The sequence below is a fragment of the Canis lupus genome, chromosome X (genome assembly GCF_003254725.2).
Source record: "Canis lupus dingo isolate Sandy chromosome X, ASM325472v2, whole genome shotgun sequence".
NCBI lineage: Eukaryota > Metazoa > Chordata > Mammalia > Carnivora > Canidae > Canis > Canis lupus.
The window spans coordinates 120,334,350-120,359,357 of record NC_064281.1 but is presented as its reverse complement, the minus strand read 5'-3'; the positions used below and the strand labels follow the sequence as shown (position 1 = coordinate 120,359,357).

Below are 25,008 nucleotides of genomic sequence, written 5' to 3'. Positions count from 1 at the left end.
GGCTGTACCAGTTCACCTTCCCACCAACAGTGCAAGAGGATTCCCCTTTCTCCACATCCTCTCCAACATTTGTTGTTTCCTGTAATATTTACAGCAGCAAAGCCCACAATAGCCAAACTGTGGAAGGAGCCTCAGTGTCCATCAAAAGATGAATGGATAAAGAAGATGTGGTATATGTATACAGTGGAATATTACTCAGCCATTAGAAATGACAAATACCCACCATTTGCTTCGACATGGATGGAACTGGAGGGTATTATGCTGAGTGAAATAAGTCAATTGGAGGACAAACATTATATGGTCTCATCCTTTTGGGGAATATAAAAAATAGTGAAAGGGATTATAGGGGAAAGGAGAGAAAATGAGTGGGAAATATCAGAGAGGGTGACAGACCATGAGAGACTCCTAACTCTGGGAAACGAACAAGGGGTAGTGGAAGGGGAGGTGGGCAGGGGGTGACTGCGTGACGGGCACTGATGGGGGCACTGGATGGGATGAGCACTGGGTGTTATACTATATGTTGGCAAATCGAACTCCAATAAAAAATGTACAAAAAAAAAAGTACAGCCAAAAAAAAAAAAAAAAAGAGGAACATCAAATCATGCCAATAAGATACCATTATAGCAGAGGATAAAGATGAGATATGGGATGATTCTTGATTTTCTGCTCCTCAGACCAAAACCCAGAGCTACAAACAAAAGTTCTCTCCTCAAGCTGTTAGAAAAAGCCTGATTTCTAACCAAGAAAGGGAGTGGAAGAGGCGGGTACGGTTAGCTCCTGGGTCAAGAAGGAAGGTTATCTCCTTAGCAAGTTCATGGGAAGACCCTCTGCTCTCTCACAAAGGGCAAAAGGTGGCTGACTCCAGAGAACCATGGCAAAGGAGCAGATATGAAGGAAGAGAGAAAAAAGAGCCTATTGTCCCTGTGATTGAGGAAAGGCATGTCCTGTTCAGCTTCCCATTCCTCAGCTCAATACAACCTAAAGCTCAGAGACTACCAGAGAAATAGACCTTTGGTCTCTCTGGTTTCAGGAGAGACTGTGGAGTCCCAAAGGCCTGGGTTTTAATCCTTGTACAGCCATCCACTAGTTGAATGAATTGGGGAAAAGTAGTTTTTTTGTTTTGCCTCAATGTTCTCATCTACACTATAGGCACAACTTCCCTCAGAGTAGTGAAAATTAAAGTATTATGTGTAATCTTGGCTCAGCTGTGGTGCCCAGCTACTTGGTCAAACACCAGTCAAGATGTTGCTGAGGGCAGGGGGTTGGGGTGACTGGGTGACAGGCACTGAGGGGGGGCACAAATGGAATGAGCCCTGGGTGTTACACTATATGTTGGCAAATTGAACTCCAATAAAAAAAATATACAAAAAAGAAAAAGATGTTGCTGAGGAGGTATTTTTTAGATGTGATAAATTTTTATAATCAGTATACTTTGAGTAAAGCAGATGACCCTTTGTGGTGTGAGTGGACCTCATCCAATCAGTTGAGGGCTATAAGAGCAAAGACTGAGCAAAGAAAAGGAATTGTGCTTTTGCGGGTGCAATATAGAAAACCTGTCTGAGTTTCCAAGCTTACTGGCCTGCCCTGAGGAATTTGGATATGCCAGCCTTCACAATCACATGAGCCAGCTTCTTCAAATATATACATATACAGTCAGGGTTTACCAGAGATACAGAGGTAATAGTATATATAAACAAGCAAACAAATTGTTGGATATGTTTCTCTGAAGAACCCTGATTAATACAATATATAACAGATATAAAGCACCTGACATGGTCAGGCACATAGGTTGTACTCAAGACATGGTAATGAGTCTGCCGACTAACATGCATCCACACTTCTCACCATATTTACCCTTTCATTTGACAGCATTTGATGTTGTCATAACTAGTCTACCTTTTCTAATCTCTAGACCAGCCATAGGGTCTTGCCTTAAATCTCTTTATTTTGATGACAAGCCCTAATTGAATATTTTTGATGGATCTTAAACCTGGATACATATTACAATCACACGGAGAGCTCCTCAGAATTATCAGTGCCTAGACTCCATCTCCAAATATTTTAATTGAATTACTCTGGGATGGAGCCAGGACATCCATAGATGTTAAAAGCTCCCAAGTGATTCTAATGCACAGCCAGTGTTGAAAGCCATTGTTCCAAACTATGCCAAGTACATACCAGAAGCAAAGACAAATTTGAGATGATGCATCTTTTCATTTAAGTGTTCTATTTCCAAGTGTTTTACCCTCAGTGAAGGGTACTACTGTCCCCCAGTGTCCAAGCAAGAATACCAGGAGTCATCCTTGATTCTTTTTTTTTTTCTTTTACCCTTCAATTCAATTCATCAGCCAGCCTTATTCACTCCAGCATAAAAAATATCATGCTCCTTTCTTTCCAACTCCACTACTACTCCTGATCTAAGCTCCAGTATTTCTTTCCTGGGACAGTGTATTCACTTCTGTATCAGTCTGAGTCTAATCATGACAGGAAAACTACACAATGATTTCAACAGGGAAAGTTTAATATAAAGAATTATTAATGAGTAGTTTTGCAAAAATGAAAAAAAGTTCTACAAATCTGTTTCAGAATAATGTGTTACACTTAAAACCACTAAACAGTACACTTGAGGTGGTTAAGATGGTAAATTTTATGCTGTGTATTTTTAACCACAATTTAAGGCAGGGGTGGGGGAAGGTCAGCAAAAGAAGCGAGACACAGAAGAACACATATTCTGGAAATTCCAGAGAATGTGAATCTACAGAGACAGAAAGTAGGGCTGGGAGTGCAGACAGAGTGATTGCAAGTGGGCACAATCATTTTTATATTGTTTTTTTTTCATTTTTATATTGTGATGATGGTTTTACACCTTTGTGAATTTATTAAAAACTACTGAATTGTACACTTAAAATCAGTAGATTCTGTGGTTTATAAACTACCTCAATAAAACTATTTTAAAAACTATTAACTATGGGGGTTGAATTAATGAAGGATTAGCAAACAACAGGAGAGAACTCTAGAGAACATAGGAATAACAGATATTAGGAGCAGCCACTGGAAGTCTCCATCAAATCTCCCAGCCATTGTTGACCTTGGGGATGCATACCCTATTGAAGAGGGCACCACCATGGTTCACCGAGTGGCAGAGAAGTCATTGTGATGCTGCACTGGCAGATGTCCTAAAAATCCACCCTCAAGAACTTGTCAGAAATATGTCCTCTAGGAAATCTTTCACTGAGAGGTGCCTCATACAAAAGTGCCAGAGGAAACTGCTGGCCACTGGGTGCTGCTGACCACTTCAGGATCTAAAATCTGGAAAAGCTCTAAGTACTGCAGGGGCCAGGCACTGGAGAAGTGATATGTGCTACAGAAGTGAGACCTGAAGAAGCCATCCATATAGGCTCTAAGAGCCTGCTGATGAAACATACCAGAACTAGAAAGAAAAACTCTTTTCCTCCTGTAATATCTCTCCAGTGTCTTCTACTGACGAAGTTTCCATAACAACTGGCAAGGAAAAAGTATTTGGAGGGACCAGATCCAATTTCATAGAACAGGCAAAAAGGGCAAATTTGGAGCTGAGGAGCCATATATCAGTAACCAGCAGAGCATCTCACTAATATATCTGCTTCCATTCTTGCTCATCTGAAATCCATTTGCCCTATAACAATCAGAGTAATTTTTTTGAAATTGAAACTTTATCTTCTTCCTTTACTTTTCTTTGGCATAAAATTCAAACTTCTTCCCATGGCCTAAAGATCCTGATGCTCTGGCCCTTCTCTCTTCCACTATTCTTTGCTTCTGTTTCATGCAGGATTTCTCACCAGCTATACCTAGAACCCTTTCACTATTCTATCCCTTTCTGCCCCTCTTAACCCTAGACCAACTTAACCCTTACTTATCTTTAGGTCCCAGCTGAAATGGCTCTTCTTCAGGGAGGCCTTGCCTGACCCCAGTCTGGGTCAGCTCCCCAACCTCCCCGCACTTGCTCTTTTGAAGTATTCTTCACCTGTAGTTCATTGTTCTGTGTCTGAATCTCTTAATTGGCTATCAGGTTTATGGAGAAGGAACTATGTCAGTCATGGTCATACTCATATTCCCAGGGCTTGACACAACGCCTGATGCTCAGTAAGTGCTCAGTAATACTGTTAAATAAAATCTAAATGATGATAGGCACCTGATTGTGACTGCACTGAATCTGATAGGGAGCACTATGTTTGATGCACTGAGCCAGAAAATGTCTGAGGTAAGTGTGTTTAATCAGAGAAAACTCCTGGAAGGAAATTAATTTTATACTAGATAAGAAAGGGATGGTGGGCGTAGACTGCCAATAAAATGTAGAATTATTGCAAGGAATACAGTACCTAAGAATATTGGCTTGACTAAAACAGAAAAATTGGAATGGAGAATAGGAGAGATAAGGCTAAAGAAGTGAGGGTGGAAGCAACAGCAGAAAGCAGCAGAAAGGACATATCTGTCTAGTGGCTCTAGGAACCCCCCCTCCCGAGGATTATTAAAGCCAGATGTTTTGGGAAGATGAATCTAGTATCTATGCATCTGAATGGACTGCAATTTCCCATGGAGAGAGAACAGAATGGGCAAGGGAAAAATCTGGTAATTAGTGGCTGAACTTTAACTACTGGTCAGTGGAGGTAGGAGAGAAAGGAGGAGGGTAGAAGACAGGGGTGTATATACTTCAGTGGTACCTACAGAGGTAGAAAGAAAGGGGATCATATTACATACTGGACTCTGTGCTGGGTTCAAGAGGTAAAAGGTTTGTGGTCCCTTCCTTGTGGAACTTGTTAGTGAGAGAAACAAACATTAACCAAATAGTCACAGAAATAAATACCATCGCCAGGTAAGTGTCAAGAAGGAAAATTGCAAGCTGCTCTGAGAGTTAGGGTCAGGAAGTCCTGATCTAGTCCAAAGGGTCAGGAGAGGCTTCCCCAAGAAACTGAAGGGGAAGCTGAGATTTGAGTTAACTAGGTACCTGTGGTGGTTGGGTGGTGAGACATAGAGCACTCAAGGGAGAGAACTTCATATTCACACATGGGGCATGTATATCCGCATGATTTGCACCCACTCTTCTATCTTTGGAAGTCCTAAGAGACTTAGCCAAGACAGAAAGCAGGCCTCCAGGAATATCTTGGGGCCAGCAAAGCTTACTCACTCTGGCACATTTGTCCTCAGCCTCCATTAAACCCTTTAGATATTCTCAAAAAATGAGTACACCCACTTACAACAAACCTATTGACAGGGAAGCCAAAGCACAGAAAGTTGAAGTGATTGCATTAATACCACATACAGTGAATCCACATGCTCCACTGAAGGTACAGTTTTGAGACAGATTCAAGTTGAGAGTCAAGTAATCAATCAGATCAGCAGACCGTCAATGGGTCTCAGCCATTAAGACAATGCATGAGTGGCTTTGTTATTGACAGAGCTACGGTGATTCAGAGATAAGCCGAGGAGTAAGGCCATAGCTATGCTGGTCAATAAAGCACTTTGGTCCTGACAAAGCAAGCAATTAGGGCCAGCTGTGTTTCATTTTTTACCTCCTACCCAGAATGGCCCCCTAGACACATTTATCAAGTCAGGAAGGCAGGGCTGAGGGTTGACGTTTAAGTCATTCCAGCAGAGATGAGAAAAAGAAGAGCATAGACCAAGAAATTCTACATGAGCTATATTTCAAAAGTATATACATCTCCCAAGTATGAAGAAACTGTAAGCAACCTAACAGAGAGCCCCTATCTCCCACCTCTCCTCACCCTTCCACAGGACAAAGCATTACTGGCACTAATCCATCCCAAACTGGATGGATTCAAAGGACCACTACATGTTGGTAAAGAAAGGGAGGTGGGGTCTCCACATCTCCATGGGGCAGGCCTGGAAACCTCACTGACTCTTGTCAATTTCTACTCCTCCCTTGCTCCCAGCTCTAGGCACACAGGTCCACCAAAGATGTAACACCCTCCCGCCTCGACCAGAAGTTCTTTGAAAGGAGAGACAGGATAAGAGTTACCTCTGTGTCATTTCTGTGTCCCCAGTGCCTGACACTAAGTAGGCACTCTGTTAATATTACTTTTGTTGACTACTTACCTGAATCCAGAAAAAAGATAGCTGCTTTCCTAGGAATCCCTCAGCCTTAACTTAGCAGTCCCTGAATTATGTTCACAGATGTGACCTACACTAAATTCTACCTTTCCTGGCATAGTTCTGGGCAAAGAAGCCTCTTCAATTGCCACATTATTTATTATATTTGGCTTCTGCCTTGTCATTCTTTCTGACCTATCAAAGAGTTATTTTGTCAAAATTCTTTGGCCACTTCAGCCAAGTTACCCATCTGCCTGCAAGAAAAACTATGGGCTCATGTTTTTCCTGATCTCAGGAAAACCATAGCTCCCACACAAGTACATAATAAGATCAAGTTAATTCCCATTTGGCTTCCTCAACCTCATCTCCTAAGTCAGGTCTCAAGTTTGACTTAGCTGATGGGAAGGCTGTGTTTTGGAGAAGCCCCAGTGCAGAGTATTAGTCACCCATAAAAGTGTCCCCAAGGCTTTCTATATATGGAGACAGCAACTCACAGCCTTGCAGCAGCTATAGCAAAGGCTCAGCTGAAGAGCAGAGTGATAGCCTCAAGGCATCTGAAGGGGTCAGGGGCCTCTTCCTAGTCCCCAAACTGAGAATGAGTTTCTTTGGGCTAAAGAAGTATCTGCTGAGATTAGGAAACTCAGCAGTCTTATGCTCCAGTCAAGGTCTCACCTAGATGGTGCCTGTCCTTTATCAGATGGCCCAAGGAATTTATACCCTTGGTATGAACCATTTATCTGGTGGTAGCCAGGTTTCTCAGATCCTCCTGAAGGATAACACTGAAGGGGTGTCTTGAAACAGGGTGCATCTTTGGAAAGAAGACAAACAAGAGAGGGAACTCCATGTTGAGGAGGGAGCTACCAGGTTCAGCTAAGAGTATGAGCACAGGAATGGAGATAGACAAACCAGTGACTGAAAGTACTAGCAAATTATTTTGTTTATTTGGACTCCAGGACTCTAGAAAAGGAGTATAGGAGACAAGGCTGAGGAGGGCTGTAGGAGCTGAATTCCCCAGGGTCTCTGACATGAGCTGCCATCAAGGGCTTGGACTTTGTGCAGTAGGTGGTGCCAAGCCTCTGGACTATTTTGAACAGAATGATGGCACAAGAAAACTTATGCTTTGAAAGGCTCCATCTGGCTATTGTGTTGTGTTTAGAAGACCACTAAGGAGGCTTGGGGCGGTTAGGTATTGAGATGGTGGTGGCCTGGTATAAGAATAATGTCCTAGGTTGAAAAGAAGTAGTCAAGAGATCATTAAGAAGATGAGGGGACAGGACATAGTGACTGACTGAATTTGGGACATAAGAGCCAGGAAAGGGCAGCCCAGGTGGCTCAGCAGTTAAGCGCCTGCCTTCAGCCCAGGGCGTAATCCTGGAGTCCCGGGATCGAGTCCCATGTCAGGCTCCCTGCATGGAGCCTGCTTCTCCCTCTGCCTGTGTCTCTCTCTCTCTCTCTCATGAATAAATAAATAAAATCTTAAAAAAATAAGAGCCAGGAAAAAGTTGATGATTTACGAATCTATATAACACATTTAGGATTTATGAATCCATAAAATATACTAACTAGCTTTTACTGAGCATCAAATGTATACAGAGCTCCATGTTTGGTAATAAGGACCCAGAGTTACATAATACATGGTGTCTGCACTAGAGTAGCTCCAGGTCTGGTGGAAAAACCAAACAGGAAGGTGACAATGACAATAGGATATGCCTAGTTGTTATGGAGCACAGAGGAGGGGTTCCACTTCTAGCCTCGAGAAGATGGGAAGGCTAAAGGGAAAATTCTCACTGGAGTTAACCACTGAGCTGAGTCCTGATGGGGACTGGTTGAAGGGATAAGGGTCCAGATACTGCAAGCAGGTGCACAGCATATGTGAAGGCAGTGAGGTAAGAAACAGCATGATGCATGTGTGGAGCCAGGGATGAGATGGATGGTAGCACAAGTATTGCTACCTGGGACACAGTAGGCAGAAAACTTTGCGGTAGTGGCGGCAGAAGAGGGAAAGCAGGGTGGGTTCTGTTTTGGAGATATTCTGCTTGAGGTCTCAGAGGAATGAATAATCTCTGCAAAGAGCCCCCTGTAGAGATACAGCTGGGCTTAGGAGGGTTGGTAATGGTGGCCTGCGTAGGGCACCTTGCCCTCCACCTTCTCAGTAACGTAAGACTAGTGGGGGTTAGCAGGGATGAGAAAAGGTAGGTAAAGGCTATATGAGGCAAATCCCTCTGGTTGCAGGATTCTGTGGTTCCATAGCAGACCCATATATCGCTTGGATACCTGGGATCTGAACAGTTGAGGCTCCTTTAGTACCTTAAGGCATATCCTCCTTCTGCATCTTGTAACTTGTCTAGGGAAGAAGGTGAATCACCAAGCTCACATACACACCAGAGGAACAAAGGGTGGCAAAGCCCACCTTAGCCTCCTGGTCTCCCAACTCCTTTCTTTAGCCACTCTTTCTGTCACCTACTCACAGTGAGGGCCCCGTCCACCTGTGCCAGGTCTGTGTTCCCGGTCCTGCCCATCCCTCAGAAGGCTGGCTGCACTTGAGGGGATGGTTGACTTTCTGGCTGCCAATCACTGATTCTGGAGCCACAGTTATGCTTGAGGAACAAAAAGACCTATTGGGATACCTGGGTGGCTCAGCAGTTGAGCATCTGCCTTCGGTTCAGGTCATGATCCCGCGGTCCCAGGAAGGAGTCCCACATCGAGTTCCTTGCAGGCAGCCTGCTTCTCCCTCCGCCTCTGTCTCTGCCTCTCTCTGTGTTTCTCATGAATCAATAAATAAAATCTTTAAAAAAAGACCTATCAGTCCACAGAGAAATCTCATTTTTTTCCCATTGTCTCTTTTGGACACATGACAGGATAGGCATGTTTTCAAAAGGTAGCAAAGAAGAGGGAAGAGGAAGGGCAAGGTATGTCCTAAGAATGGTGAGTCTTCAAGAGTGTCGGAGTCTGGAGCACAATACAGCAGAGGGAAGGGAGAGTGGCCTTTAGTGAGGAGAGAGAGGTGGGCAAAAGTCAATCATGGAGGGCCTCTTAACACAGGTTAAGGAGTTTGGACTTACACAGTAATTATTGTTAGGACAAATCTCATTCTAACCTTGCCTTTATGTTCATGCTTAGAAATGAGGAAGAGTGTAGAGACAGAGAGACAGACAGAGAGAGGGGAACAATTTTCAGTGGTATCCTTGTATAAGTTCTATCTTAAACAAAAATATAAAATTTAATTTCCCTTCAATTTAAGAGAAGGTGTCTTCTCTTAAAGAAGAGGTGACACCTCAAGGGAAAAAGTTAATTGGGTCTAGGTTGTAAGAAGATCCCTCTGGCTGCTGCAATAGGGGAAGGATTTGGAGGAAAGAAAGTTGGATGAGACCACGTAGGAGCCACTATTGTCATCCAGGTGAGAATAGAAAGAGCTTGAATGAGGCAAGGTTAGTGGGCTTTGAGGAAATGAGGCAAGGTTAGTGGGCTTTGAGGAATGGGGTGAAGAGAATTTCCAGTGCAGGAGCAGATTTCCTAGGACTTGGTTTCTAGTAGGGGAAAACACAAAGGAAGCTCTCCTAGATGACTCATAGGTCTCAAGCCTTGATAATGAGAAATTCTTGGCACCATGATCAGATATAGGCTAAGCAGGCAGAGCAGGTTTGATGGGGGAGACAGTGTTCCATCAGATGAACACAAATTTTGTAGCTGGTAGTGTATCCAACAGTTGAAGATGGGAATCTAGGGCTCAGATATGAACAGGACTGAAGATAGGGACCTGGGAGTCACCCACACAGAAATGAACACAACCTGTGGGACTATGGAGATCTCCAGGGGAGAAAGTGTTGAAGAACTAGGCCAAGGACAGGAACTTAGTGTTTATGTTAGGAGATGGAAGGAGGGAGAAGAGCTAGGGGAGCCAAAAAGTTTGGGAAGAGGCAAACATTCCTGTCTTAGTGCTTTGTTCATGGTAGTTTCCAGAAACATTCTGGGAAACCCAAATGCAAGATGTGTCTGGTGAGAGAGAAAAAAACTAAGCCTACAATATCAGAGATGGCAGATAGGAAGCAGAGTTTCATCTCAGCAGAATGGGGCCAGCAGCTCTGTATGGAGGGCTTGAAGAAGTAGCAAGCAAGAAGGAGACATAGCATTTGGCAGTTAGGAGGTCTTGAATGTTCATTGTGAGATAAAGTTCTGGAGAGTACTGGGAGACAGACAAATGGCTGGGAGATAAAGAGGAAGCCAGGGTAAAGAGGCAATGACTTTGAAGGCAATCTCTACTTGAGGTGAAGGCAAAGGAAAAATCAAAGTAGCACCAGGAGACTAGGATATGCTTAACCTAGGACAGGCATTTTCTAGGCTGCAGGGCAAGAGTCAATAGAATAAAAGAGGCTGAGAAGGGAGCATGATTGGTAATGATTCATAAAGATGGGACTTCAGGAAACTGGATAGGAAGGGGAGTGAAAGTGCCAATGAGAGAGAGAGGTGGGCCTCAGGACTAAAGAAGAGAAGAAATATTGAGGTGGAGAAAATGCTAACATTTTAGGATTGAAAGAAGAAATGATACCATCAGCAACCACCACTTCTTAGGTATATACTCAATGCCAGGCATCAGGCTGAGTGCTCCTCGGGCATTATTTGATGTCATTCTAACAATAGCCCATGAGGGAGGTACAACTATTGTCCATATTCTATAGAAGAAGGAAACAAAACTCATACAAATCAAATATCCCTAGGCTGGTAAGGGAGAAAGGCAGGGCCCAGCCCAGGTATGTGAACAACAAGTTCCAAGTTCTTGCTCATTTATGTTGCATGGCCTCATACAACTCAAAATAGGAGGTAAGCTTCCTGCAGGCAAGGGGTATAAGGGTGTGAATAGGAGTCAGACAAGTATGGAAAGGCCTCAGTAAAATCAATTTAGAAACAGAATGAAGTTTAGGTTAAATAGAATTTGACCAACAAACAAGATGTGACCAGCAGCCTTGCCAAGAGTCATTCAGTTGCCCTAGAGTCTCCAGCCCTTCTTCAATGCCCAAATACATAGATATTATTTCCCTTTTACCAATGAAAAACTGAAGTCCAGGAGCAGTCAGTGATTTCCCCGAAAGAGATAGCTGGGCCAGGACTGGTGCACAAAGCTTCTGACTCACATGACAGTGCTTGCTCTTCTAGTTTAATAAATGGATGCACACACATGGCTGGGAATGCCAAGGCACCAGCCCTTCCCAGCACACAGGGATAGAATAACTTGGAAACTGTTGTTCCAAGCAACCAGACTCCATAGTTTCTGTCAGACCTGGACTTAAGTGCCAATGCCACCACTTATTGGCCATGTGAGCTTCAGTCAGTTGCCCAAGCTCTCCAAACCTCCAAATCCTCTGTAAACCAGAAATAATAATATTATCCACATCACAAGATTGTTGCCAATATAAAACATGATAACCTATGTGAGGTGCATAGCATTGTGCCTGGCACTGAGTGAGTGGTCAATAAATGTTCGTGGCAGTTGTTTCTGTTGTGACAGTTGCTGTTAGTGGGGAGAACATGATTTAGAGGCAGACAGTGTGGGCTCTAGTCCTTGGTTGACCATTTAATTGCTCTGACCTGGCCAAGTTGCTACACATAGGAGCCAGTTTCCTCAGCTCTAAACTGGGGATAATTCACGGGTGACCATGAGGATCAATTAGGTAGCAGATAGGAAAGTGCTTTGAAAACTACAAAGTGCCCCACAAAGGTTAGTTATTTAATTCTACCTTGGAAGCAAAAGATCAGCCTTCTAGAGAATAAGGTGCAAAGGATAAGAAGAGAGGAAAATAAGTAAATGAACTCCATAAATCAAAATTGAAAGTTTGGAAGAAGGGAAAAAAGACCTTTTACTTGGATTTGGAACATGCACCAGACCAGGATTTGGACAAGACCTGTTAGAGGGACGATCATTTGGACTGGGCTTTGAAGGGTGAGTAGGTAAGTGATGTGTGAGGGGTAGGTGTAGTTTTCAGAGGGATTTTTAAAAAAGAAAGCTTGAATGAAAGCACAATAGCATGAGTTTGGGGAACAGCAAGTCAATCCATGTGACTGAAGAGAAGGGTTTGTGAGGGGGGAGGTGACAGATGAACCTAGAGATATAGTTTGGTAGCAGCTCATGGAGTGCCTCAGGATACTTGAGGATCTTGGACTTTGTTCTTCAGGAAATGGGGAAGAACTGGTAACCAGTACCTTCCAATTTCCCTGGCTTGACCTGGCCTCACACAGTCTTCTGAGCAATGTAAAGTGTTAGGAGAAATTTTCTTTGAGGAGACATACTCCATGGAACTTCAGTGTGGCTTCTTCCCACCTAAGCAGAATTGGCTATAGCCAAAAGGAGTGGTTGGCCGTGTCCTCTGCAGCTCAGAAAAGCAGCTCTCTATGTAGGTCTCCCCAGGGTCCCGGGAAGACCAAATTCTGCCTCAGCCAGACAGCTCTCTCCTAGACAGTGGGAGGCCATGAACACTCTGGGAAGATCCTACTGATTTTTATGCTTCTCACCCTCCCTTAAATGTTTTTCTCCTCATTTGTGGTTTCTTTTTTTTTATAATAAATTTATTTTTTATTGGTGTTCAATTTACCAACATACAGAATGACACCCAGTACTCATCCCGTCAAGTGCCCCCCTCAGCGCCCGTCACCCATTCACCCCCACCCCCCGCCCTCCTCCCCTTCCACCACCCCTAGTTCGTTTCCCAGAGTTAGGAGTCTTTTTTTTTAATTTATTTTTTATTGGTGTTCAATTTACTAACATACAGAATAACCCCCAGTGCCCGTCACCCATTCACTCCCACCCCCCACCCTCCTCTCCTTCTACCACCCCTAGTTCGTTTCCCAGAGTTAGCAGTCTCTCATGTTCTGCCTCCCTTTCTGATATTTCCCACACATTTCTTCTCCCTTCCCTTATATTCCCTTTCACTATTATTTATATTCCCCAAATGAATGAAAACATATAATGTTTGTCCTTCTCCGACTGACTTACTTCACTCAGCATAATACCCTCCAGTTCCATCCACGTTGAAGCAAATGGTGGGTATTTGTCATTTCTAATAGCTGAGTAATATTCCATTGTATACATAAACCACATCTTCTTTATCCATTCATCTTTCGTTGGACACCGAGGCTCCTTCCACAGTTTGTTCTGTCTCCCTTTCTGATATTTCCCACACACTTCTTCTCCTTTCCCTTATATTCCCTTTCACTATTATTTATATTCCCCAAATGAATGAGAACATATAATGTTTGTCCTTCTCTGATTGACTTACTTCACTCAGCATAATACCGTCCAGTTCCATCCACATTGAAGCAAATGGTGGGTATTTGTCAACTGCACCCCGATGTTTATAGCAGCAATGTCCACAATAGCCCAACTGTAAGGGGCCAATCTCCAAGGCAAAACCAAGCAAGCCAGTAATCTCCCCAAAAGGCAGAAATGGGGCAAATCAACTGACATTCCCTGGGTTAGAAGTCTCGCTGGGATGTGTTCCCCACAGATCCCCATCACAAAGAAGTTAAAGTAGGCTCCAGGTTCATCAAGCACACTGGGAATCACCAGTATTTTACATGTTAAATTGTATAGCCAAACCTTAAGAGGACTTTCCTCTCTATAATTATCCTACAATTAGAACAGAGTCACCAGGTAGTTAGCATCAGAGCCTTGGTCATGTCCTTCCGGTAAAAACAGCTAGACTCTTTTTGAGAATGGCTAAGTAAAGAGACTTAAAAAGATTTACTCCTCAATTTTAACCTAACAAGGAGATCACTTCATTAATACAGCTGAGTATCAACATAAACTAGAATAACTAAATGGGATACACAATTAGAACAAGGTTTAGAGAAATACAAGTCCCTAAGAAGTTTCTTTAAGGAGACTTCCTTGCTAAGTCTAAAATGATCAACATATACTTTCCTTCTCTTTCCCTTGCTTTAATCATCTGCTGGTTTCAATGTCAACTTTATACTGAACTTACTTCAAATTTTTGACTGCCTGCTATCTCAACCAAGAATCTAAGGAAAAAGAATGACTTGGTCATCTCTCCTTTGACACCACCCTCCCCAATCATAAACTGTGTTATTGAAGAAATCATTCTTGTGGCTCTTCCCTAACAACCCTCTACTGAAATCATTAATCAGAGATGCCATTTTCTTCTCATCATAGTATTTCTGCAATTGTTTCTAAGGAATCTGAGAGAATCCAAAGGGGAAAGAAAGATGGACATGTATGGACTACTTCCCAGTATGATACCATGTGATTGCCTTTTTCCCAAACAGGAGGGATTAAGTGTTCCTTCTCCAAACCTGAGATCCTTGCCCTCACCAGAGTGTATGGTATTCATAATATACATTGGTCCCTTATATATATGGGATCACCATAATATATGATGATTCCCTTAGCAATCACTACTCCTCAAACTGTTTTCTGTTACTATTTGGACTTGATTTAATTTAATTACACCAGAATGGAACATTTTTAAGAGAATATTCCAAGAACATAAGCAGATTTCTAAACAAGCAGATGTAAATGTTTTTTTCCATATGAGCTGTGAAATCAGACCCAACATCAGTCCTCCACCACAACTCTGCCTTAGGCTCCTTGTAGGAAATGCCCAATTGTGAGTTTTTTCCCTATGGAGTAGGAATAGGGACTCTGGGGCTTGGCAGTTGCTTGATCAGCAACTCTGAAATGGGAAAGACTCACTTAAGTCTGACTAGGATATAGGCATATATTTTTTGTTTGGATCAAACACTGGAAAGAAGTCTTTGGAGGCAGGAGCCTGCAGAACCAAGGAATGGAGAAACACCAACAATTTTAAAGAGTGTGACGAGAAGCCTCTATCTCACATCAGTGGCCTATCTCCTCTTAACTTTGCTGTTTTTATGGTTCCTCTCCTACCTCAGCCACTGATCTGGTTTTTGGCCTCAGCTCATCTCTTCTCAGGAGACTTGCAAGTGAGCCCTTTCCTAGAACAAATGGCCAACGCTGTTTGGAGTGACTATGGATGGCCAGTGGATTGGCATCTACCAGAATCCCTTCTTTCCTTACTGCTTTGTGTTTCTAGCCTCCCCTACTACCCTCCTGGCCAAGTCTATGCAATGGCTTCCTGATCCCAGAACCTGCGTGTGTCATTCCTGGCCTGTGGTTTGGCTCTGGCTTTGATTACTTGCAGCTGTATATATTCCCCAATCCAGGCCTTAACCCAGATGTTAGTGTGCAGACTTCTACATCAGCTTTGGATGTTCTTCCCATTTTCTAGTCAGCCTATGTGGCAGTGACAGTGGAGAGGCCTAGATAAGCCTGTGCTTCCCCCTTCATGTGCGGGTTAGAGGGTTTCAGCAAAGGAAAGTATCCAAGTCCTTGGCTTACTGCACCGAGGTTTAATAAGAGATAAGAGAAACTAAGGGGCATAGAGACCTCTGTCTAAAGAGCCATCAGAATTCCCTGACTGAGCTGGGATTGCCCTAGGAGTACTCAGATAGCCAGAGGTTATAGCCAGCAAGAGAGGCCAAGAGGAACCTGTCCATAAATGGAATTACTAGATATGGGGATTAGGACTAAAGACAACTAAGAACATCCTGGGGCTGTATGTCTGGTGACCCAAGCACTCATATGATTAATCAAAACCTTCATAACACCTCCTAAATCCCAAGCTTACCTAGAAATCAATGTTCCAAATCAGCAATGTCCAATAGTGGCTACCGTACTGGATAATGCAGATATAGAACATTTCCCTTCTCCCCAAATGAATTTCTGGAATAAAGATGAAGAAAGAATGATGACTAGTGAACAGCTCACCAGACAATGGAGCTCAACCAGACGGGAGGGGTTGGTGTCACATGGGGAGAGACAGAGAGGGATCCTTGTATTTTGTCATTCCCAGGCTAGCTCTCTGCTCAGTGAGGAGGTTGGGACTGGTGGTCCTACCTTGCCTTACTAATCTCTGCCTCATTGGGCATTTCAATTTTTACCTATATAAAAAACACTATAAAATTCTATTGTCATTTAAGGAGATTTAAACAAATGAGGAAAGAGAGCCTATTCCTATATGTGAAGCCTCATTATCCTTGTTATCAAAGAGATGTCAACTCTCCAAAATCAGTCTACAGATTTAGTATAATCCTAAGTGGAATTTTAGGAACCTAGACAGGATGATTCCAAAGCTGATATGGGATATAAACAATTGATATAGCTAAAAACATATTTAATAAACAAATAAGAGGATACTTGCTCTAACAGATATTAAAATATATTTTGAAGTCACAATAATTATGAGATGTGACATAAAAGATTAGTGTACATAACAGATCTAAAAGCAGGCTCAAATATATGAATATTTAGTAATATAATAAAGAAAGAATCTCAAATCAGCACAAAAATATGTTGAGATAAATGGATAGGTATGGAAATTAACTTAGATCTTGTCATGTAGAAGACAGAAAAAAAGAAAAAAGAAGAAAAAGAAAAGAAAAACGCATTAAACTGTTTAATAGTAGTCTTTTTTACAGTGTCATCTGGAGAAAGCAGAAATTTGAATCTGAACAACAATGTACTCTTTTGTGTCTAGATTATTTCACTCAGCATGATGCTTTTGGGATTCATCCATGCTGTTGCATGCGTCAGTAATTCTTTTTTATTGCTAAGCAGTGCTCTATTGGATAAATATACCACAGTTTGTTTATCCCTTTTGTGTATCTAGTTTGTACATATAAGTCTACCCAGTTTATTATTGTCCTGTTGATGGACACCTTGGTTGCTTCCAGTTTTATTCTATTTATAAATCAGCTATGAATATTCCTGTATGATTCTTTTTATAGGCATATATTTTCATGGCTCTTTGGTAAATACCTAGCAGTTGAATGTTTAGGTTATAGGGTAAGGGATGCTGAGCTTTATAATACACTACCAGACTCTTTCCCAAAGTGATTATAAAATTTTACATTCTTACCAACAATGTGTGATGGTTTCACTTTCTCCACATCCTCATCAATATCTAGTATTATCAGTCTTTTCATTTTTAACTATTCTGGTGAGTGTGTAGTAGTATCTCATTATGCTTTTCATTTTCATTTCCAAGATGACTAATGATATAGGCAATTTTTCATGTGCTTATTGGCCAAAAACAAATATTTTTGCCTATTTTCGGTTGTCTGTCTTTTTATTATTGAGTTGTAGAATTTCTTTACATATCCTGAATGCCAGTACCTTATCAAACATAAGTCTTTAAAAATAATTTCCCCCAGTATATATTTTACCCATTAATATTGCTAGCAGTGTCATTTGATAAGCAGAAGTTTTAAAATTTTATGAAGTCTAATTTATCAATTTCTCTCATTGCTTCTGTTTTCTGTATCCTGGCTAAGAAATTGCCTACCTCCAAGCAGCAAGAATATTCTTCTACAATTTCCCTTAAAAGATTTATGGTATTTCACTTTATGTGTAGGTCCCTGATCCAAGCCAAATTAATTTTTGTGTGTGATGTGAGGCTAGGTTCAAAGTTCACTTATTCATATGGATGGACAGTTAGTTTAATGCCATTTGTTGAAAATATTTTTCCTTTTTCATTAGGTTGCTTTGGCACTTTTGTCAAAAATAAAATGACTATATAAATGTGGATCTATTCTGAGATCTTTATTCTGTCACAGTGATATATTGGTCAATACTTATGCCAGTAACACACTATCTTGATTAATACAGCTTTACATAAAGGCTTGAAGTTAGGTAAAGGTTAATCCTCCAACCTTGCTTATATTTTTCAATATTGCTTCAGGTTTTCCAGATTCTTCACATTCCCACATAAATTCTAGAACTAGCTGGTTAATTTCTACCAATATGTAGTGTAGCTTGAACTAGAAGCATGGATACCACTTGGGATGCTATTGTGGTTGTCCACAGATAGGAAATATTCACTTGCATCAGTGCAGTGGTAAAGTGGAAATTAGTAGATGTATTCTAGAAATTATTGGGACTTAATGATTGGATATGAAGAGTGAAGAGACTTAGATTACTCTGATATTTCTCTCCTGGGTGGCCAAAAGGATGACATTTCCATGAAATATAAACCCTCTTTCATCTAGGAAGTATTTATTAAATGCATATTATGTAACAGAGCCTGTGCTTGGCACTGGGAACATAACAGAAGCAAAAACATACACGGTCCATACTGTACTGGAACATCTTGTGGATGAGAAAGACATTCATTAAATAATCAAACAGATGTAAATTTGCAACTAATGAAAGTGCTCTACAGTAAGCACATCTAGTACCTAGGTCTTGGTTTCTAATACCTTTCTCCAATAAAAAGAACCAAGAGGTCCTTGGTGAAACAGTTGCTTCTAGGATTGGGGTAGGAAATATATAAGATAAGCCAAGTATCTTGTAGCACCAGAAAGTAAAGTGCCAAAAGCATTAGCTTCAGGTGTACAACATAGTGATTCAGCAAGTTTATATATTATGCTGTGATCAGCACAGGTGTAGCTACCATCTGTCACCACACACTATTACAATGTCATCGACTATATTCCCTATGCTGTGTGTTTTATTCCTGTGGCTTATTCATTTCATAACTAGAAGTGGATACCTCCCACTTCTCTTTACCCATTTCGTCCATTCCCTAGGCCCCCTTTCCTCTGGCAACCATTAGTTTGTGTGTCAACTATATTCAAATAAAAAAATAAATACATAAATTTAAAAAATAAGTGCTAGTTCTATAAAGGGAAGGCAGGCTGCATGCTCTGTAAGCTAGTAGGCATTTTTGGATCCCCTCTCATCAGTCCTTACCATCACTTGTCAGTCCCCAGCTGCCAAAATGGTGGAGCAGATAGAGAGCAAGTATGCTTTTTAGGGAGCCTTGAACAGTGCAGGAGATAAACTGGTTGTAGTTGACTTTTCAGCCATGTGGTGTGGGCCTTGCAAAATAATCAAGTCTTTCTTTCATTCTCTCTCTGAGAAGTATTCCAATTGTGGTATCCATTGAAGTAGGTGTAGATGACTGTCAGGATGTTGCTTCAGAATGTGAGGTCAAATGCATGCCAACCTTCCAGTTTTTTGTTTTTTGTTTTAAAGAAGGAGAGAGGGATCCCTGGGTGGTGCAGCGGTTTGGCGCCTGCCTTTGGCCCAGGGCGCGATCCTGGAGACCCGGGATCGAGTCCCACGTCGGGCTCCCAGTGCATGGAGCCTGCTTCTCCCTCTGCCTGTGTCTCTGCCTCATTCTCTCTCTCTCTCTGTGACTATCACAAATAAATAAAAGAAATTAAAATAAAATAAAATAAAATTAAATAAAGAAGGAGAGAGAAGAGGGTGGGGGAAGAGCAGAGAAAGAGAGAGAGAGAGAGTATTAAGCAGGCTCGATGCCCAGCACAGAGCCCATCACAGGGTTTGATTTCACAATTCTGAGATCATGACCTGAGCCAAAATCAAGAGTTGGATGCTTAACCAACTGAGCCATCCAGTGGCCCCATCCTTCCAATTTTTAAAAAAGGGCTAATTGAATTCAAATTTTTAAAAAAGGAGACAAGAGGTGGGTGAATTTTCTGGAGCTAATAAGGAAAAACTTGAAGCCACCATTAATGAATTAATCTAATTATGTTCTCTGAAAACATAACCAGCCACTGGCTATTTAAAGCTTATAATTTTGTTTATCTACAAAAAGGAAAGATCAAGTATGAAGAATGTATACCAAACTACCATCTGATTATAAGTGACCATAAAATATTAATTTTACCCTTTAAAAAAAAGAAGTGCTAAAAAATGAAACAAAACAAAATCCCACTATGATGGAGCCTGTCAAAATGACACAGGAGTCAACTGAAAGACTTCCCAATGGCCAAAGTGGAATAACTTCAGCAACAAAATAAAGTAATATTAGAATATAACCCAAAGTATACAGTAAATATTCATGAGTCCACAGCGATATAAATAAATGATTGAATAAGTTAATAGATGAAGGAGAAGAGACAGCCTCTCATATACAAGAATTACAAATAAATTATATAGATATTACACACTAAAGGAAGGTAAGCATAACTCCTACTCCTTAAGTGAGGGCTACACATACTGATTTATTTACAAAGAGGACAGTATGGAAAGCAGGGTGGGGGAAGAATCATTTTACCATGTAAAAACCTAACAAGTACTACTTTAGCCAGGTGATCAAGGTCATAAATCATGTAGTATGCTGCCTTGATATGATGTGATGAAAATGGCATTTTACTTCTGTGTTTTTACTCCGAAAAATCATGACTCCAGTCTAATCATGAGAAAAACATCAGACAAATCCCAATAGAGGGGCATTCTACAAAATACTGGATGAGTCCTCCTCAAAACTGTCAAAGTCACCAAAAACAAGGGAAGTCTGAGAAGCTATCCAACAGGAAAATCCTATGGAAGCATTTATTTAGACACCTAAATATAGTGTGGTATTTTGGAACACAAGGATGTTGAGTAAAAAGTAAATAAACCTGAATAAATTACATATTTTAGTTAATTATGTATCCATCTTCATTCATTATTATAACTAAAATTCCACTGAAATGTAAGATGTTAATAATACGGAAACTGTGTGCAGGATGGAGTTATGTGGGAACTTTCTGTACTATCTGTTCAACTTTTCTATAAATCTAAAATTGTTCTAAGAGGGACACCTGGGTCGCTCAGTGGTTGAGCATCTGCCTTTGGCTCAGGGTGTGATCCTGGGGTCCTGGGATCAAGCCCTGATGAGGCTCCCCCCAAGGAACCTACTTCTCCCTCTGCCTGTGTCTCTGCCTTTCTCTGTGTCTCTCATAAATAAATAAATAAAATCTTAAAACTGTTCTAATAAATTAAGTTTATTGATTTTTCTAAAAGGTCTCTAAAGGAGAAGTGTATGGTCTGAGGGAGACTTGAGGACAGAGAAGGAAGCAATGGTGTGTTCAAGAAACAAAAATAAAATTATTGTGATTTAAGTAGCATGATCAGAGGTGAATATAGTGCAAGCTACAATGGAACTGATAGATAGGGGCCAGAATGTGCAAAGGTTTATAGGCCATACTAAGCATTTTTGTCTTTATCTTGAGAGCAATGATGTTAAGTAGCAGGGGATGAGAGATGGCACGAGGCAAAGGGAAAGGTGAAGGATGACACATTTTAATTTGGCCAACTGAGGGCCTAATACAGAATTTCTGAGGCTGGAACACTGGAATTGGGCAGGAGATCAATTTTAGATGTGGGATTTAAGGTGCCTGTGGGACATCCAAGTAGAGTGGTAAGGGTGGGGGGATGATGGTAACTTTATTGTTCTGACTTCAGAAAGGAATGAGAACAGACTACTTCTTTCAAAAATTTGGTGCTAAAAAAGAGAAGTTTGGGACAGTCACTGGCAGATTGGCAGGAATGAAAATTCAAGGGAGACAGAGATAGAAGAGAAAAGGGATAAGCAATAGAATAAAGTCTTGCCAGGCACCAAATTTAAATTCAATCATTAGGCATTACCATATTTGATGACTATATTCTCACCAACTTAATGGCGCCTGTGAATAGCTTACTCTGCACTTCATCATAGACATGGCCGTAGAGTGGCTAGGGCTTGTGATAGATGGGGAGGGTGTAAAAATCTGGGAGCTGGTTTGGCATTTACCTTATATCAATAATTACTATAGACATAATCAATACAGCCGCTCAGAGTGATGCTTCCAATGAAATAAGTATCTTCTCCAAAGTCAGTCCTGCGTCTACCTCAAGCAAAAAAATAAGCAGCTTTTGAATCCATTGCAGTCTTGTTTTTTGAGTGACTCCAGTTGGTTGGGTGGTAACTCATAGTTCATGGTGCAGCCAAGGAGCAGGCTTTGCTTATGGCTCCCCCGCTAAGCAAGATCTTTAATCCAACAGCGATCTAAAGCAACCCTTTCTCCACAACCTGCTCTGCTCTAGTCTTATCTATTTCCTTGCCTGCACTTCAGATCACCAAGCCAAGGACTTCCTTCCAGCAGCTAAAAACAAGGGAGCTATGACTCCCTGGCCCAACTCTTCCTATTCAGTTTGTGGCTAGTAGGCTAGGCTCTTAGAATTGACTTAGGCTGGGACAGGGGGTAATGGTAAACAGCTGCATGTGGCCACCTCTGAATGTATTCTGGGAAGTGCTGTGGGTCTAGCATTAGTCTTGCCTTCATTTACTGTAACTACCAGAGGACAAACTGCATTATCACAAACCATCCTGTCTGCACAGAAGCTTATTTTGCCTGTCCCCTTAGAGTTAGGCATAGTACCCACTATTTCAACTACACACCCAAGTGTGCCAGCCTGTTAACAAAAGCTCTTCCTATCCCTGTTCACTGTTAGATCCCAGACAGGGTCACAGCCTGCACTGGTACACACTCTTTGCCCTGCTCTGTTCTGTGCACAAATGTGATCCCCAGAGATGAAATAAAAAGTTTTATCCTCAAAGAGCATGAGCAATCATTTAAATACAAACAGAGCAGACATGTAAAGATCCAAGAAGAGCATGAACACAGACCTGCAGAGCTTACCAAGTACTCACATCATCTTACCTAATTCTCACAAAGCCCTGCATAATAAATCCTATTCTTATCATGCCCAAATTACAGAGAAGGCAACTGAGGTTCATTCAGAGAGATGAATCTCTTGGCCATGGTCAAGTTTTGTAAGTAGAAAATACAGGATTCAAATCTAGATCTGTTTGACTCTAAATTGTCTTCTTAATATCTTCTTAAGAACTCTGCAAGGCTGTCTTAAAAAACATCAACCTTGCCAGTAATTCCGACCATCAAAAACTGGTAGCAACACCTGCTACAGGATGAGGGCATGTGGCTGAGGTTTCTGGGAAGAGGATGCACTGGAAGAGTAGAAATATAGCCTGAATCCTATTACTGTTGGCAGATACATACCAGGCCTCAACAAAGCTGCTCTATTCCTCTATCTTGTCCAGGTTAATCCTGTCCTAGAAGATGTGGCATTTCATTGAATATGCCCTTTGCCTCTGTAACAAGATTCCCTTCATCTCCAAGCAGAAATGATGGATCAGCCTTCTGTTTGCTTCGCTGCTCACCTTTGAAAAGCCATCTCAGTTGAGCCAACTTTTGAATCATTTACAGGAAAATAGTTCTGCTGCTAAGACCTGCATTATGGCCTGACTTCAGCATGATGGTGGATAAATCTCCCTGGGTCTCAGCTTTTCCATTTGTAAAAGATAGATGTGTTGGGTTTCACTCCATCTAAGTTCCATCAATTGAGGAGGATAGATTTAGTCATTCGGTTAACCAACAAAAAATTATTGAGGACCTCCTGTGTGCCGGGCATACTGAGATACAAAGCATACAGTGATAAGACAGGAATGATCCTGGCCCTCATGGGGTTTAGCATCTGTAGAGAGAGGTGGCCATGTAGCAGGTACATCATAACATGTGATCATAGCATGAGGGCTAAGAGACCAGAGTGCCTAATTCTGCCTGGGGGATTGGATAAGTTTGCCTTTCTTACCATTACCTGGATAATTTCTATGCATCATTCATTCATTCACTTCCCAAGCATTTCCTGAGTGCCTGCTGAGTGTCAGGCACTGGAAATACAGTGAAGGTCAAGGTAGACAATGTTTTGGCCCTGTGGAGCTTACATTTAAGTAAAAAAGATGCACAATAAGCAAGTAAATGAATATACATACAGAGATAACTCAGACTGATGAGCCATAAGGAAGAAAGCTCAAGGCAATGTGTAGCTACTTTAGGTTGGCTAGTTCAGAGAAGGTCTCTCTGAGGAAATAACATTTGAGTTGAGAGTAATTAACAAGGAGTCAGTCATATAGTGACCTGAGAGGTAGAGCTTTTCAAACAAGTAGAAAAGTAAGCCCCAAAGCCCTATACTACTATACTGAGTTTGATCTGTTTAAGGAAAAAAAAAGGGAAAGGCCCATGGGTTTGGCATATGGGGAATGACAAGAGAGTGGCACGAAATGAGGTTGGAGTAGTAGATGAGGCTAGGTAACTCAGGGCCCTGGAGATCAGAATAAAAAGGGTGAATTTTATTCTGTCTGCAGGAAGCAACCATGGAAGGTATTAAAAGCAGGATAGTAAGGTGATTTGCATTTTTAAATCACTCTATATCAGATATATGATTTGCAAATATTTTCTCCCACTCGGTAGGTTACCTTTTCATTTTGATTGTTTCCTTTGTGATACAGCATTTAGTTTGATGTGATCCTACTTGTCTATTTTTGCTTTTATTGCCCATGCTTTGGTGTTATAGTCAATAACCATTGCCAAGGCCAATGTCAATAAGCTTTTTCCCTATGCTTTCTTCTAAGAGTTTTACAGTTTCAAGTCTTTAATCCATTGTGAGTTGATTTTTATGTATGATGTCAGAGTCCAGTTTTATTCTTTTGCACATAGTTCTCCAGTTTCCCCAATAGCATTTATTGTTAGACTATCTTTTCCCCATTGTGTATTCTTGACACCCTTGTCAAAAATAACCTGACTACGCACACACTCACCAGAATATTACTCAGCCATAAAAAGGATGAAACCTTGCCATTTTCAATTACATAGTTAGAGCTAGAAAGTAACTGTAAAGTGAAATAAGTCATCCAGATAAACACAAATACCATATGATCTCACTCATATGTGGTATTTAAGAAACAAAACAAATGAACAAACTAAGAAAAAAAAGACAAACAAACAAAAAAACCAGACTCTTAACTATACAGAACAAGCTGGTGGTTGCCAGAGGGGATTGGGTAGAGGGAGGAATGATTAGGTGAAGGGGATTAAGAGTGCACTTGTCTTGATGAGCACTAAAAAATATACAGAACTGTGATCATTATACTGTACACCTGAAACTAATATAACACTGCATGTTAGTTATACTTCAATAAAAGAAAGTCACTTGACCATGTATGCAAGGGTTTATTTCTGGGCTTTTTTTTTCTTTTCTATTAC

At 41.3% G+C, this 25,008-nt stretch overlaps 1 pseudogene; it reads left to right on the top strand.

Annotated features, from left to right (window-relative positions):
* Positions 1 to 18,893: 18,893 nt before the first annotated feature.
* Positions 18,894 to 19,667, top strand: LOC112668529 (thioredoxin-like; annotated as a pseudogene).
* The last annotated feature ends 5,341 nt before the right edge of the window (positions 19,668 to 25,008 follow it).